The sequence below is a fragment of the Saccopteryx bilineata genome, chromosome 7, assembly GCF_036850765.1.
Source record: "Saccopteryx bilineata isolate mSacBil1 chromosome 7, mSacBil1_pri_phased_curated, whole genome shotgun sequence".
Classification (NCBI taxonomy): Eukaryota; Metazoa; Chordata; class Mammalia; order Chiroptera; family Emballonuridae; genus Saccopteryx; species Saccopteryx bilineata.
Window position 1 is genome coordinate 23,324,981 of NC_089496.1, and position 16,461 is coordinate 23,341,441.

Below are 16,461 nucleotides of genomic sequence, written 5' to 3' on the forward strand. Positions count from 1 at the left end.
GCTCCCGATGGCACTATTTCAAAGAGATGGCTCCCAAGGCTCTCAGAAAGACATTCCTACGTCATAAAGCCGGCACAGACTTATTTAGCTTCTAAAATGGTACATTTCAAAGGGACTGAGAAAATACTTGCATTTTCAAGTTATTTAAGGTAAATATTCTGACAAAAAAGGAGGGGAAGATAATCTCTCCCCTCATTTTTAACCAGGGAATTAAGCCTGTTTTCTGCCCTTACAGTGCACACCCTACATTTGGAAGGAGAGGTGGGCAGCGTTGTGCCAGGCCCTGGGGTCCGGGCTGCTCCTAGTATACACTGGCGTTTTTGTGAGTTTCCATGTGGAGGCCACTTCGGGGTTTGGTTAGAGCCGGAGGGCTGGGTTTCATTCTCAGCTCACCCAGACACCTGTGGGCAAGGCCTAACCCGCCCAACCATGCCTGGTGATCCGCATCATTGTGCCTGTTAACAGGGCTAAGAGGTTCTGAACCTACAAAGGCCAGAAACACAATCCTGCACAGGAGGAAAGCCATTTTCTAGTCGTCCTCCTCCATGGGCACTGACAGAACATCACAACACGCAGGGGCACACACATGATCTCGTTTGATTAGGCCGTTTTATATTTCAATACTTAACATGCGGCGTTTGAACATGTATTTTGATTCCACTGCCATCCCCCACCTGTATACCAATAAGGTGACCAACTTTTTTACAGTGAAAAGGACAAAAATAAATTGAAGAAAACAATATTGTGAATAAAAGAAACATTTTATTCATTGCAACAATAATACACTATATGATAAATGCATAATAAAAACATTTGTAGCCTGACCTGTGGTGGCGCAGTGGGATAAAGTGTCGACCTGGAACACTGAGGTTGCCGGTTCAAAACCCTGGGCTTGCCTGGTCAAGGCACGTATGGGAGTTGATGCTTCCTGCTCCTCCTCCTTCTCTCTCTCTCTCTCTTTCCCCTCTCTCTAAAAATCAATAAATAAAATATTTTAAAAATTTGTAGTATTTTATATTGTAATTATGCTTACATGCCTATTAATTCTTAATAATGATTGTAAGAAAAAAGTACTCATTTAGATACAAATATGTCACATCATATGCAACGGATCGACTCTGCATGGATCAAATATGGACATTTACAGATTAGTCTTCCAATATCAAAAAGGAGGACATGGCCTGACCAGGCGGTGGCGCAGCGGATAGAGCGTCGAACTGGGATGTGGAGGACCCAGGTTCGAGACCCTAAGGTCGCCAGCTTGAGCACAGGCTCGTCTGGTTTGAGGAAAAGCTCACCAGCTTGGACCCAAGGTCACTGACTTGAGTAAGGGGTTACTCGGTCTGCTGTAGCCCCATGGTCAAGGCCCATATGAGAAAGCAATCAATGAACAACTAAGATGTCACAACGAAAAACTGATGATTGATACTTCTCATCTCTCTCCATTCCCGTCTATCTGTCCCTATCTATCCCTCTCTCTGACTCTCTGTCTCTGTAAAAAAAAAAAAAAAAAAAAGGGTGGACATGTAGGAGGACACTTTTAGAAGGAGACAGAACTTACAAAAGAAGGACTGTCCTCCCTACAGGAGGAGGATTGGTCACCTTAATACCAATGAGTCGTAAACAGCAGAATTGCTTCTGGAGCTTAAAACAAACAAAAAACGAATGAAAAACTGCTGCTCTGCTGCTCGAAGGTTCCACAGCAACCAATTAAATTAGCATCTCTGAGAGCGAGACTGGGGCCTCACGAGGTTACACAGAATCTAGTGACCTAAACATATAAAAAAGTGTTCGAGGCCCTGGCCAGTTGCTCAGTGATAAAGGGTCTGCTCGGCATGTGGAAGTCCTGGGTTCGATTCCCGGCCAGGGCACACAGGAGAAGGGCCCATCTGCTTCTCCACCCCTCCCCCTCTCCTTTCTCTCTGTCTCTCTCTTTCCCTCCCCCAACCAAGGCTCCACTGGAACAAAGTTGGCCCGGGCGCTGATGATGGCTCCATGGCCTCCACGTCAGGAGCTAGAATGGCTCCAGTTGCAACGGAGCAATGCCCCAGATGGGCAGAGCATCGCCCCCTAGTGGGCTTGCTGGGTGGATCCCCGCTGGGTGGATGCGGAAGTCTGTCTCTCTGTCTCCCTGCTTCTTCAAAAAAAAGTGTTCAATATCTCAGAAGTGAGCACCAACTGCTTAGGCTAGTTCTCCCGCGGGATGTATGTATGATCAAGTTCAGCAGATACATGCTTTCATCTCTACAAAGGGAGAAGGAGATCGGATAGTCTCCCGCTTTGGGACAATTTAGGAAGGATACTGCAGGTGTCCCCAAACTATGGCCCCCTGAGGCCATTTATCCGGCCCCCACTGCACTTCTGGAAGGGGCACCTCTTTCATTGGTGGTCAGTGAGAGGACCACTGTATTTGGCAGCCCTCCAATGGTCTGAGGGACAGTGAACTGGCCCCCTGTGTAAAAAGTTTGGAGATCCCTGAAAGGCTTGTTTATACCAATTAGCCCTGAAAAAGGTAATTCATGTATCGGGGCCCACAAAATGGGAGTTCACGTCACAAATCTACACCTGCACGAAGTCAGCCTGGAACTATAGGGAACACCTGTCGTAAACCGACTGTGTGTGCAGCACTTGCCTCCAGTTCAGCTGAGGCGAGTCCCCCCCCTGGCGAAGAGGAGCGGGAATCTCCCGCTGAATCTGTGGAGACCCGCCGGCCCCGCCCTCATCAGGCCCCGCCCCTCATCAGGCCCCGCCCCTCCGCCGGCCTCGCCTCTCTAGCCCGCAGCCTCGGGGTGCGCTCCCCTGGACTCCGGTGGGGCTTCCTGCTAGGCTCTCGCTGTCCCCGTCCACGGCTAGTTTCTTCTGGGTAAGGGACACCCAACTTGTTAGTACATTGTTTTAGTGTTGTCATTTGGGTGTTTCGGCGACGAGCCGGTACCCATAACAGCTGCTGAGGACCCCCGGGCTGCTCGTGGACCAGGTGAGGGAGCCCGGGAGGCCCCGCGGGCCCGCTGCCAGGGTCAGGTGAGCTGCTCGGGACTGAGCTCCGCTGGTGCGTTCTGCGCTCTTTCGGCTTGTTTGACCTAATCCTTTCGGGTGGAAAGTTGAGGTGAGAGACCCCGAGTTTTTCATGGTGAGACTTAGTGGGCCGCAACATTTGGGTTTGAGACCGACTTCGTCTCCAAGGGCCTGACGGGTCTCAGGAACTGCGCACCGGCGGCCTGAAAGAGCAAACCTGGTTGGATTTGGGTTATTTCAACAAGGAAATATAACAGGTGCCCTTCATCTGAAGAAAGCAAGATGGCAGCTGTTAGGGGCCCACTGAAATCTCCCGCTGAATCTGCATGAACTGCTGGGGACCTGGGCAAGTAAGGAAATTCAGACTGTTTTGAGCAGTGGCACATCAAAATCAAAGTAGGCATCCATCAGACTATTAAAAGCCTAACTTTTTTTTCAATTACAGTTGACATACAACATGACGTTAAGTATCAGGTCTACAACATGGTAATTAGACATCTACAAACCCCACCTGGCATCATGCATAGTTATTCCAATATTATTGACTAGATTCCCTATGCTGTACTTTTCATCCCTGTGACTATTTTATAATTAACAATTTGTACTTCTCAATCCCTTCACCTTTTCCTTCCAGTCTCCAAGCCACCTCCCATCTGACAACCACCAATTTGTTCTCTGTATCTGAGTTTGTTTATAATTCTTTTGTTCATTTATTTTGTTTTTTAGATTCCACATATAAGTGAAATCATATGGTTTTTGTCTTCCTCTGACTTATCTCACCCTCTAGGTCTATCCATGTTGTAGCAAATGGCAAGATTTAATTCTTTTTTATGATCAAGTAATATTCCATTGTATATATGTACCACTACTTCTTTATACATTCTTTCTTGATGGACACCTAGGTTGTTTCCAAATCTTGGCTGTTGTAAATAATGGTTCGGGGAAGATGTGGGCCTAGAACTTTTTCAATTAGTGTTTTGGATTTGAGTTTGTTAGAATATATTCTCAGAAGTGGAATTGCTGGGTCGTAAGGTAGTTCAATTTTTAATTTTGTGAAGAACCTTGATGCTGTTTTCCACAGTGACTGCACCAATATGAATTTGCGCCGGCAGTGCATGACCGGTCCCTTTTCACCACATCCTTGCTAAAATCTGTTTGTTAATTGATAATAGCCATTCTGACAGTTGTGAGTAATATCTCATTTGCATTTCTCTGATGATTAGTGACATTGAGTATCTTTTCATATGTCTATTGGCCACCTGTATATTCTCTCTGGAGAAGTGTCTCTTCAGGTCCTCTGCCCATTTTTTAATCAGATTGTTTTGCTGTTCTTGTTATTGTTAAATTGTATGATGAGCCTGACCAGGCAGTGGCACAGTGGATAGAGCATCGGACTGGGATGTGGAGGATCCAGGTTCGAAGCCCTGAGGTCGCCAGCTTGAGCACGGTCTCATCTGGTTTGAGCAAAGCTCACCAGTTTGGACCCAAGGTCGCTGGCTCAAGCAAGGGGTTACTCGGTCTGCTGTAGCCTCACGGTCAAGGCACATATGAGAAAGCAATCAATGAACAACTAAGGTGTCACAATAAAAAACTAATGATTGATGCTTCTCATCTCTCTGTTCTTGTCTGTCTGTCCCTATCAATCCCTCTCTCTCTCTCTCTTTGTCTCTGTAAATAAATAAATAAATAAATTGTATGATGAGTTCCATATATAGTTTGGACATTGACCCCTTATGGGATGTATCATTGTAGAATATCTTCTATTCAAAAGGTCTTTTCATTTTGTTGATGGTTTCCTTTGTTGTGCAAAAACCTTTTAGTTTGATGTAGTTCTATTTGTTGTTCCTTTTGTTTCCCTTTCCCAAGGAGACATATAAAAAAAATATATATATATATTACTGCCTGACCTGTGGTGGCTCAGTGGATAAGGGCATCGACTTGGAAAACTGAGGTCACTGGTTCAAAACCCTGGGCTTGCCTGGTCAAGGCGCATATGGCAGTTGATGCTTCTCTCTCTCTCTCTAAAAATGAATAAATAAAATATTTTTTAAAATATTACTAAGAGCGCCTGACCGGGCGGTGTTGCGGTGGATAGAGCGTCGGACTGGGATGCAGAAGACCCAGGTTCGAGACCCCGAGGTCACCAGCTTGAGCGCAGGCTCATCTGGTTTGAGCAAAGGCCCACCAGCTTGAACCCAAGGTCGCTGACTCCAGCAAGGGGTTACTCAGTCTGCTGAAGGCCCGCAGTCAAGGCACATATGAGAAAGCAATCAATGAACAACTAAGGTGTTGCAACGCACAATGAAAAGCTAATGATTGATGCTTCTCATCTCTCTTCGTTCCTGTCTGTCTGTCCCTGACTATCCCTCTCTCTGACTCACTCTCTGTCTCTGTAAATAAATAAATAAATAAATAATTTTAAAAAATGTTACTAAGAGCAATGTCAAAGAGTTTACTGCTAGGGGTTTTATGGTTTCAGGTCTTATATTAAAATCTTTTAACCCATTTTGAGTTTAGTCTGGTATATGGTATAAGAGAGTGGTCTAGTTTTATTTATTTATTTATTTTTGCATTGTTCTGTCCAGTTGTCCCAATACTCTTTATTAAAGAGACTGTCTTCACTCCATTGTATATTTTTGCCTCCGTTGTTACAGAGTAATTGATCACGTAGATGTGGGTTTATGTCTGGGTTCTCTATTCTGTTCCATTGATCTATGTGTTTGTTTTTATGCCAGTTCCATGCTATTTTGATTACGATGGCCTTGCGGTATAGTTTGATGTCAGGTACCATGATACCTCCAATTTTGTTCTTTCCCGAGATTAAAAAACCTGACGTTTCGGTCTTTTAGGCCCACAAAAGCGATGTTGAGACAAATTTCTAGGAGCTTACTGCCTATGTTATTTTTTAGGAATTTTATGCTTTCAGGTTTTACATTCAAGTCTTTAATTTACTTTGAGTTAATTTTTGTGTATGATAGTGGTCTAGTTTTACTCTTTTGCATGTGGCTGTCCCATTTTCCAAATGATTTATTAAGGAGACTGTTCTTTCTCTTTTGTATATTATTGACTCCTTTTCATAAATTGTCCATATATGTATGGGTTTATTTCTGAGCTCTTAATTCTGTTTCATTGAGCTATGTGCCTGTTTTTATGCCAATGCCATACAGTTTTGATTAGTACAAGGACGTTGGAATAATCTTTGACAAGTTACATATATGTACTTTCTCAGACAGCTGAGGAGATTAAATGTGATAATACCTGTAAGGTGATTAGGCATAGAACCTGGCACATAGTGAATGCTCAATAATGTTACTGTTACATTTTCAGAGAGTCCAGTTACGTGTAACACAGACTGGATTTTAAAAAGAGAACAGACTATCTGGTGATGCCATTCAGTTTCTTTAGTGACCATTTTAGTTTGGCTGGCCCTGTGCTTATTACTCACAGGTGAAAAGAAATAAAACAGGAAACTCTGATACTCTTCATGGGTTTGTCTTGAGGATTTTTTTCTGGTAGTGGTGGTGGGTTGCAGTATCAATCCCACTGTCCCTTGGGATCAACATGCACTGATCATATTATATGACACAGGAGGGCGTCCCTACAGCCTCTGGTCTCCCTCTCAATCAGATGCCAAGAGGGCTTTGGAGAGGAGGGATTCCAGCCCCACTTCTGTTGTGCTGGGCTCATCGCTGTCAAAACCAAGTCTCTCTGGCACTGCCAATTGCTGCTGCAAATGTTTCTGAGCTGCCGGGAGACTGATCAGAGACCCCCCAGTGCAAGCTGAATCTATATCCAACGCACTAGAGCCCTGCCCTGTCTCTTACAAAATGGCATTAAGATTCACCATTCCCAAACCTCTGTGAAACTTATCTAACACTTTGTACACCTGTTGGACTGACAGATCCATCCTCAGATGTTGTCACATGACTGTTCTTGTTGGGTTTGTCACAATGTCCTCAGGAGGGAAAAGATTCAACTCGAAAGGGTAAGCACTAGTTGCTTGATTTATATGTGGGATGATTTTTTAAACTCTGTAATCCCTTCAAAATTGGGATAGGTGAACTAATTCAATAATTGATCCAAATAATTTTGGGGTGACATTGATTTAATGATGAGTTTACTGATCTGAATTTACTGGAGAACATGAGAGCTTTCAGAAGCTATTGAATGGCCTGACCTGTGGTGGTGCAGTGAATAAAGCGTCAACCTGGAAACACTGAGGTTGCCAGTTCAAAACCCTGGCTTGCCTGGTCAAGGCACGTACAGGAGTTGATGCTTCCTGCTCCTCCCACTTCTCTCTCTCTCTCTCTCTCTCTCTCTCTCTCCCCCCTCCTCTCTAAAATAAATAAATAAACAAAAGGCAAAAAAAAAAAAAAAAGAAAAGAAGCTATTGAATGAAAGTTGTATCAAAGAAAAAATATCTGCCTGACCAGGCAGTGGCGCAATGGATAGAGTGTTGGATTGGGATGCAGAGGACCCAGGTTCGAGACCCTGAGGTCACCAGCTTGAGCGAGGGCTCATCTGGTTTGAGCAAAAGCTCACCAGCTTGGACCCAGGGTTGCTGGCTCAAGCGAGAGGTTACTCGGTCTGCTGTAGCCCTGCGGTCAAGGCACATATGAGAAAGCAATCAATGAACAACTAAGGTGTCGCAACGAAAAACTAATGATTGATGCTTCTCATCTCTTCGTTCCTGTCTGTCTGTCCCTGTCTATCTCTCTCTCTGACTCTCTCTCTCTCTGTTTCTGAAAAAAAAAAAAAAAATCTGCCCTGGCTGGATATGGATAGCTTGATTGGTTGGAGCATCATTCCAAAGCTCAGAAGTTGCCGGTTCGATCCCCAGTCAGAGCACATACAGGACTAGATCTGTGTTCTTTTCTCTCCCTCTCTCTCTCTACCTTCCTCTCTCACTAAAATCACTAAATTCTAAAAAATTAAAGAGAAAAAAATCTATCTACTGTAGGATTTTATAATACTTTTCTAATACTAGGGCATGCTTTTTCTTAGATGGGTTATACTTTGCTGAGAAAGCCATAGGTTTAAAGTGTTTTTTTGCTTTGTGTGTGTTCAATGTACGTACATACATATATGATCATAAAATATAAAGCAATTCTTTTTTTTTTTAAAGATTTTATTCATTTGAGAGGGGAGAGAGAGAGAGAGAGAGAGAAAAGGGAGACACAAGGAGGGAGGAGCAGGAAAAATCAACTTCCATATGTGCCTTCACTGGGTAAGCCCAGGGTTTTGAACCAGTGACCTCTGCGTTCCAGGTTGCTTTATCCACTGCGCCACCACAGGTCAGACCAAACCAATTCTTTTTTAAAAATATATATATTTTTTATTTTAGAGAGGGGAGAAAGAGAGAAAGAGGGGGGGAGGCAGGAAGCATCAACTCCCATATATACCTTGACCGGGCAAGCCCAGAGTTCCAGGTTGGCCCTTATAAAGCAATTCTGTATTCCACTATTTTATTCCTATTGAGGCAGGTGTTTTCAGTTTGTAAGTCTCAACCTGTGAATGGGTCAAACTAGCATTATTTATATGAAATACAATAAGAGAGAATAGAAAGTATCAAAACATCACTTGTGGTAATGTTGTAAAGTGCCAAAAGCTACAGAATTAAAATTAATACTTTAGGAAGTTTAAAGAACATTTTATTAATTTGGGCTAGGCATGCAGAGAGATTTTGTGTGATTTCTATGCTTGTGTGATTAGCATCAAGACTAAGATGGCCAATGGCATTGTGTTGTAAATGCAGAAGAGGAAGGTGAATAGCTAGCCAGGTACAGGAAGAAAAAGATTAAATTAAAACCTTTTCTTATACTGATGAGCCACTTACAGGCATTTGTCTCTATAGAAACCACCCATCCCCTCCTGAAAGCATGTGGTTAATGTATGTATCTCTAAACAAAAGGTATAAACTTATGCCCTGACGTCAGGTTTCTCCCCTCCCATGTATAATTAGGACTATATAAACAGCCCCTGAACTGTTCTTGGGGGCTGCACAGTTTGGGTCTGTTGCCCTGTGTCAGCCACATGCGGTCAGCATATTTGATAAATTTCCTTCTTTAATAAAACTTTTCAAAAACTTACTTGGACTACATGCCTCGATGAACACCCGCAGAATTGTGGATTTAGTTACTTTACAACAGTAAGAGTCCGCATTATTTTGTGAGGCTTGTTTCAGCAGCGTGCGTATAAGAACTGGATGACTAGTAAAATGTCTTACTCTGGGTTGTGATAAAACTATTTTGAAAATCAGTGATTTAGGTCCCAGCATTTTTAGTTCTCTTAAGAAGCTGTAGCATTCCCTGCAGCTGACACTAATTCCTGCGAAGTATCTGAGTAATAGGCCAGAACAAACATCTAGGCCAAAATGGCTCATTTCAATTTCCTGTCTAAAATCCTGGGCAAAATTTTTCTGTGAATAGATGCTTGATGGTTTTTGTCATCCTAGAATACTCCTTTGCTTTAGTTATTTGTTTGATTCCTGGAAACTTCCTGGGAGGTTGAGTCCTATGTTAGTTTTCCCTAAAATACCAGGTTATCTAGGAAACTGGTGAACTCCGTGGATTAATGCTGTTGTTCAGTGTTTTACATTTTATATTTTTCTCTTCCTTATACTTATAAGCATCGAGTAGTTTACTATTGAAATCTAAGATGCCATTTATTTTAAGAATCCATGCTTCTCAGTCTCCTGAAACTATTGTAGATGGCCAATTTCTATTGCTTTTATTATCAAAACTGATTCCTAATCAATCATGTATGCTCTAATTTAAAAAAAATTAAGGGTTAAATTATTAAATTCTGTTTTGTTTTTAAAACACCATACTGTTTTCCACAGTGGCTGCACCAGTCTGCATTCCCACCAGCAGTGCAGGAGGGTTCCCTTTTCTCCACACCCTCACCAGCACTTATTCTGTGTTGTTTTGTTGATGAGCGCCATTCTGACTGGTGTGAGGTGATATTTCATTGTGGTTTTAATTTGCATTTCTCTGATGATTAGTGATGTTGAGCATTTTTTCATATGCCTATTGGCCATCTGTATGTCCTCTTTGGGGAAGTGTCTATTCAGCTTCTTTGTCTAGTTTTAATTGGATTGTTTGTCTTCCTAGTGTTGAGTTCTATAAGTTCTTTATCAATTTTAGTTATTAAGCCCTTATCAATTATATCAGAGAATATGTTTTTCTATTGTGTGGATTGTCCTTTTACTTTGTTGATGGTATTTTTACTGTGTAAAACCTTTTTAGTTTAATGTAGTCTCATTTGTTTATTTTTTTCCTTTGTTTCTCTTGCCCGAGGAGATCTATTGGCAAAAATATTGCTGCAAGAGATGTCTAAGAGTCTACTGCCTATGTTGTCTTCCAGGATTTTTATGGTTTCATGACTTACATTTAAGTCTTTTATCCATTTTGAGTTTATTCTTATGTATAGTGTTAGTTGGTGGTCTACTTCCAATTCTTTTTTGCAAGTACCTGTCCCAACACTATTTATTTAAGAAACTATCTTTACTCCATTGTATAAGATTGCTCCTTTGTCAAACATCAATTGTCCATAAAGGTGCAGGTTTATTTCTGGGTTCTCTGCTCTATTTCATTGATCTATATGCCTGTTCTTTTTTTTTTTTTTTTTTTTTTTGTATTTTTCTGAAGCTGGAAATGGGGAGAGACAGTCAGACAGACTCCCGCATGTGCCCAACCGGGATCCACCCCGCACGTCCACCAGGGGCGACGCTCTGCCCACCAGGGGGCGATGCTCTGCCCCTCCGGGGCGTCGCTCTGCTGCGACCAGAGCCACTCTAGCACCTGGGGCAGAGGCCAAGGAGCCATCCCCAGCGCCCGGGCCATCTCTGCTCCAATGGAGCCTCAGCTGCGGGAGGGGAAGAGAGAGACAGAGAGGAAGGAGGGGGGGGTGGAGAAGCAAATGGGCGCCTCTCCTATGTGCCCTGGCCGGGAATCGAACCTGGGTCCCCCGCACGCCAGGCTGACGCTCTACCGCTGAGCCAACCGGCCAGGGCCTGTATGCCTGTTCTTATCTGTAAGGCCAAGAGCCACCATCGTGGCCATTCACATGCAGGTTCACATTGGATTCGGACAGTTGGTAAAGAAACAACGGAGCCCAAAACTGATAGGCCATCATCTTTAATCCTAGCTTGCACCCGGTGGGCAAGTAAAAACACACACTGGGCTCCAAAACCCACTCATTCAGCGCTCACAAAGCTACTGACTTAACCGAGTTTCCTAGAATCAAAGGTTTCTAGCTCACCAGACTTATTCACTTCTGTTCCTTATCTCCTTCCTTCTCCCTGCACAAACTCTGCACAAACTGGCTTCTCACTCAGCACTCCACCATCTTGGCTGCTTCTCCTGGCCTCCTCCACGTGGCCTTTCTCTGCTCTGCTCTCTCATGCTAATCTCAGGAACCAAGAGAGCAAGCTCCCGGTCTGCCCCACTTTATAGTATAGAAACCAAAACCTTGAATCCAATATACAAAATAAGGAAGACTCTAATACAGGGGTCCCCAAACTTTTTACACAGGGGGCCAGTTCACTGTCCCTCAGACTGTTGGGGGGCCGTACTATAAAAAAAACTATGAACAAATCCCTATGCACACTGTACATATCTTATTTTAAAGTAAAAAAACAAAACGGGAACAAATACAATATTTAAAATAAAGAACAAGTAAATTTAAATCAACAAACTGACCAGTATTTCAATGGGAACTATGCTCCTCTCACTGACCACCAATGAAAGAGGTGCCCCTTCCGGAAGTGCGGCGGGGCCGGATAAATGGCCTCAGGGGGCTGCATGCGGCCCGCGGGCCATAGTTTGGGGACCCCTGCTCTAATACAAAGTCACTTATCTGGGGCATGATGGCATTGCAGCACCCCACATCAAAAAGGGTGGGAAAGGCTTAGTCCTAAAACCAAGCCCCAGGCTACAAGCATCTTGCCAGCCTACAGCCCACCCCTAACACACATTAATATCACCTGGGTGAAAAGATTCAATCTTTTCTCTCCCTACACCTGGCTAGCTATTCACCCATTTCCCCACAGCTATGGGGGAAGGTCAGAGAATTCAAGACTCCTTCCTCTTCTGCATTTACCACACAATGCCATCAACCTGTTGGGCAGATAAAATGTATTATGCTCACTTTGTTAAAAATAGCGCTGCCCACGTGAGGCCTTTGCCCAGGTGATATTAATGTGTGTTGAGAATCCTTGTAGCCTGGGGCTTGGTTTTGGGATTAAGCCTTTCCCACCCTTTTTTTTTTTTTTTAATTTTTTATTTATTCATTTTAGAGAGGAGAGAGAGAGGGAGAGAGAGAGACAGAGAGAGAGGAGAGAGAGAGACAGGGGGGAGGAGCTGGAAGCATCAACTCCCATATGTGCCTTGACCAGGCAAGCGCAGGGCTTCGAACCAGCGACCTCAGCATTTCCAGGTTGAAGCTTTATCCACTGCGCCACCACAGGTCAGGCCTTTTCCACCCTTTTTGATGTGGGGTGGTACAATCCAATCATGCCTCAGAGAAGTGACTTTGTATTAGAGACTTCCCTACTTTGTATATTGGATTAGAGGTTGTGAAGCTACAGTATAAAGTGGGGGCAAAACGGGAGTTTGCGCTCTTGGTTCCTGAGATTAGCAAGAGAGAGCAGAGGAGAGCAGAGAAAGGCCACGTGGAGGAGGCCAGGGGAAGCAGCCAAGATGGTGCAGTGCTGAGTGAGATGCCAGTTTGTGTAGAGTTTGTATCTGGGATAAGGAAGGAGATGGGGAACAGAGGTGAATAAGTCTGGTGAGCTAGAAACCTTTGATTCTAGGAAACTCGGATAAATCAGTAGCTTTGTGAGCGCTGAATGAGTGGGTTTTGGAGCCCAGTGTGTATTTTTACTTGCCCGCCGGGTGCAAGCTAGAATTAAAGATGACAGCCCATCCGTTTTTGGCTCCGTTGTTTCTTTACCGACTGTCTGAATCCAATGCGAACCTGCATGGGCTGGGCTGCTCTGATGGTGGCCCTGGCCTTGGCTTCTGGTTTTACAAACCATATTGGTTTTATGCTAATTACATAAGTACAGAGAAGTCATCCACAAAACCTCTCTGTAAGCCCAGCCCAAATCAACAAAATGTTCTCTAAGCTTTCTAAAATATTAATATTAATTCTGTAGCCTTTGGTACCTTACAACAACATATTGTAATAGCTATGACTTTGTGATTTATCTCCTTAAATACTGCTCTCTCCCTAGGCTTGGGGCTGTTAGCTGTTTCTCAGCTAGCCGTCGTGGGCCAGCTAATAAAGACTCGTTAAATTTATAATCAATTTGAGCTCCAATCAACAATTACTCACATTTGGTCCACAACAGCTTGATGTTGATAGTGTGATACCTCCCACTTTGTTCTTTTTTTTTTTTTTTTTGTATTTTTCTGAAGCTAGAAACGGGGAGAGACAGTCAGACTCCTGCATGCAACCGACCGGGATCCACCCGGCACGCCCACCAGGGGTGATGCTCTGCCCCTCTAGGGCGTCGCTCTGCCGTGACCAGAGCCACTCTAGCGCCTGGGGCAGAGGCCAAGGAGCCATCCTCAGCGCCCGGGCCATCTTTGCTCCAATGGAGCCTTGGCTGCGGGAGGGGAAGAGAAAGACAGAGAGGAAGGAGAGGGGGAGGGGTGGAGAAGCAGATGGGCGCTTCTCCTGTGTGCCCTGGCCGGGAATCGAACCCGGGACTTCTGCACACCAGGCCGACGCTCTACCACTGAGCCAACTGGCCAGGGCCTCCCACTTTGTTCTTTATTTTCAAGATTTCTGAAGCTATTCAGGTTCTGTTTTGATTCCATATAAATTTTAGGAATAGCCTGACCTGTGGTGGCGCAGTGGATAAAGCGTCGACCTGGAAATGCTGAGGTCGCCGGTTCGAAACCCTGGGCTTGCCTGGTCAAGGCACATATGGGAGTTGATGCTTCCAGCTCCTCCCCCCATCTCTCTCTGTCTCTCTCTCTCTCCTCTCTAAAATGAATAAAAAAAAAAAAAATTTTAGGAATATTTGTTCTAGATCTGTGAAGCCTGCTATTGGTATTTTAATAGGAATTGCATTGAATCTATAGACTGGGTAGTATGGACATATTTTTTAAGTGAGAGGAGGAGAGCTATACGCCCTCATGCACCCTGACTGGGATCCACCCCCATCTGGGGCTGATGCTCAAATCAGCTAGCTATCCTTATCACTCAGGGCTGACACTTGATCCAATTGAGCCACTGGTTGCAAAAGGTAAAGAGAGAGAGAAGGGGAAGAGGAAGGGTGTTGGGCAAATGAGTTTATAAAGTTTGTGCTTTTGAATTTGCTCATTTTTGTTGTTAAAAATGGCGCTGTGTTGTGGACCGTTAATGGCAAAAAGCCATTATAGATTTGAGGCTTGGCAGGGGGCTAAGTTCTCCCCCCTCCATCTCCATATTTGGCTTTGATGCTGAGTATTTGCACCCACTCCACTTCCTTCCTTGGGTTGCAGGAAGCAATATACATGCCCTTCCTCTGACTCTTTGTTTGTAAATTTCACTAATGTATCCTGTTTTTGCCTTGGGAGAGTTCCTGTCTTAGCCTTTGATGTGCAACTTTGTATCAGGGTCAAATAAGTTTGTAAATATGATATATATGTTTGCTCGCTTGTGACTTATATTGGGTGTGGGGGACAGGCTATAAGCAGGCCAGGCCGTTGTAGCCTAAGGTTTGGTTTTGGGACTAAGCTTTTCCCCACACCCTTGACTGATTGTATGATCTGGGTGGTGCACTCTCATGAGGAATCCAGTTATGCCTTGGATAAGTGACTTTGTATCGGAGACTTCCTTGTTTGTATATTGGATTAAGGGGTTTTGGTTTTCTACACTATAAAGTGGGACAGACCAGGAGCTGGCACACCCAGTTCCTGCTATCACGATTGCAGGGGCTTCCCTGATCCCTTGCCCTTCATGAGAAAAGCTGGTTTTCTGCTTTTCCCTTGTCTTCTTTTGTGGTTTGCCTGTCTTGGTGAGACACCAATAAATAGGATGGCCCCCCATCCTCTGACTGTGCCATTTCTTTATCGTCTGCCCGAATCTAATGGGAACCTGCATGTGAATGGCCACGATGGCGGCTCCTGGCCTTACAACTGGCGTAGTTTCCGGCAGGATTCAGAGATTGGTATGGGGCCACCACCCTTGATGGGTGGGATAGAGTACTGGTTGCTGCTCTGGCTCCCCATGGCTGTCCTTTTAGGGGCCATGGGCTACGTGTTTTTTATTCAAGAGGAAACCAAGAGTTCTGTGCGAGAAGCTGCCCGAGGTCAAAAGCTTCAGTATGAATTGCAAATAGAACGGCAGAAAAGGCTGGAATTGGAGCGAGCACTGGAGAAGGAATTACGGGTTCCCGAGTTGCAGTTTACCCTGGAAGCTGAACGTCTTCACCGGCAGTTGTTGGAGAAACAACTGCGGATTCAAGAGCTCGAGTCTCAGCTTCTGGCCAAAAGCCAGCAGCCATAGGAGCCTAAACAGTCACCAAAGGAGCAGCAGCATCCGTGCCGGTGGATTGGCTTTGAGTCAGCGGGAGCAGGCGCTTGCGACTCCTCTTCTGAGGATGAGAAGGCTCAGGCTGAAGCTGCCATACGCACACTGAGAGCCCGACCAGTTGTCGCCAATAAGGTAAAAACCCAGCAACAAAGAGTCCCTCAGGGGCAGCCACAGCCTCCTGCCCAGGTAATGGAACACTCTGTGGTCCGGCCCTATACCCAGGCAGAGCTGATGGAGTTGGGGGCACAATTTAGGCAGAAACCTACTGAATCCCTGGTAACCTGATTACTACGATTATGGGATATAGGGGTGGATGGCATCATGCTCTCCGGAACAGAGATGGAGAAATTGGCCGCCAATACCACACACTCTTCCTTGAGGCAGTGTCTTCAGAACTGCCATGGCAACCCAGGAGACCATACCCTATTAGAATGGGTGATGGCTGCCATTCGTATGGTCTGGCAGAATGCTGGAGAATTGCCGGGGGCAATGAGTCGGTGGCAGTGCTACAGTGAGTTAGTAAAGGTCCTTCGGGAACTAGGTATGAAGAATGCTGTTTTCAACCGTGGGTCCCGTGGGCCAGACGAGGAAGTGTTTACGGCCAAAATGAGGGAATTTGTCCTTGCTAGCGGCCCGTCAGCCCTTTTTGGGTCACTTGTGGCTATCTTGGGCCCCTATGTGGGGCAGCCCATCAATGCAGTTACACAGATGGTAGCAGATTTGGGAGAGCTGGAGGCCGCTCGGGATCATAAAGCAGTGAGGGCTGCTGCCTATGTTTCCCCCCCAACTAACAAGGGAAACGGGCCTGTAAAGGTTACCCGAACGCAGATGTGGGTAGACTTGATTGCGGCTGGAGCAGATAAGGGGAAATTGGATGGCCAGTCTAATAAAATTCTTTTGGAGCTTTGGCGGCAGCTT

General features: G+C 44.8%; 1 long non-coding RNA gene across 4 annotated transcripts in view; it reads left to right on the forward strand.

Annotated features, from left to right (window-relative positions):
* The first annotated feature begins 2,764 nt into the window (after window positions 1-2,764).
* The window catches only part of LOC136310314 (uncharacterized), a 33,589-nt gene continuing 19,892 nt past the window's right edge, over window positions 2,765-16,461 (forward strand). Inside the window, exon 1 of one of the 4 annotated variants that reach the window (XR_010726545.1) lies at window positions 2,765-2,863. This is a non-coding gene — a long non-coding RNA (uncharacterized lncRNA). Of the gene's footprint in view, window positions 3,022-3,113; window positions 3,412-16,461 lie in introns of those variants that run through there. The other 3 variants (XR_010726546.1, XR_010726547.1, XR_010726548.1) reach the window with 3 other exon arrangements.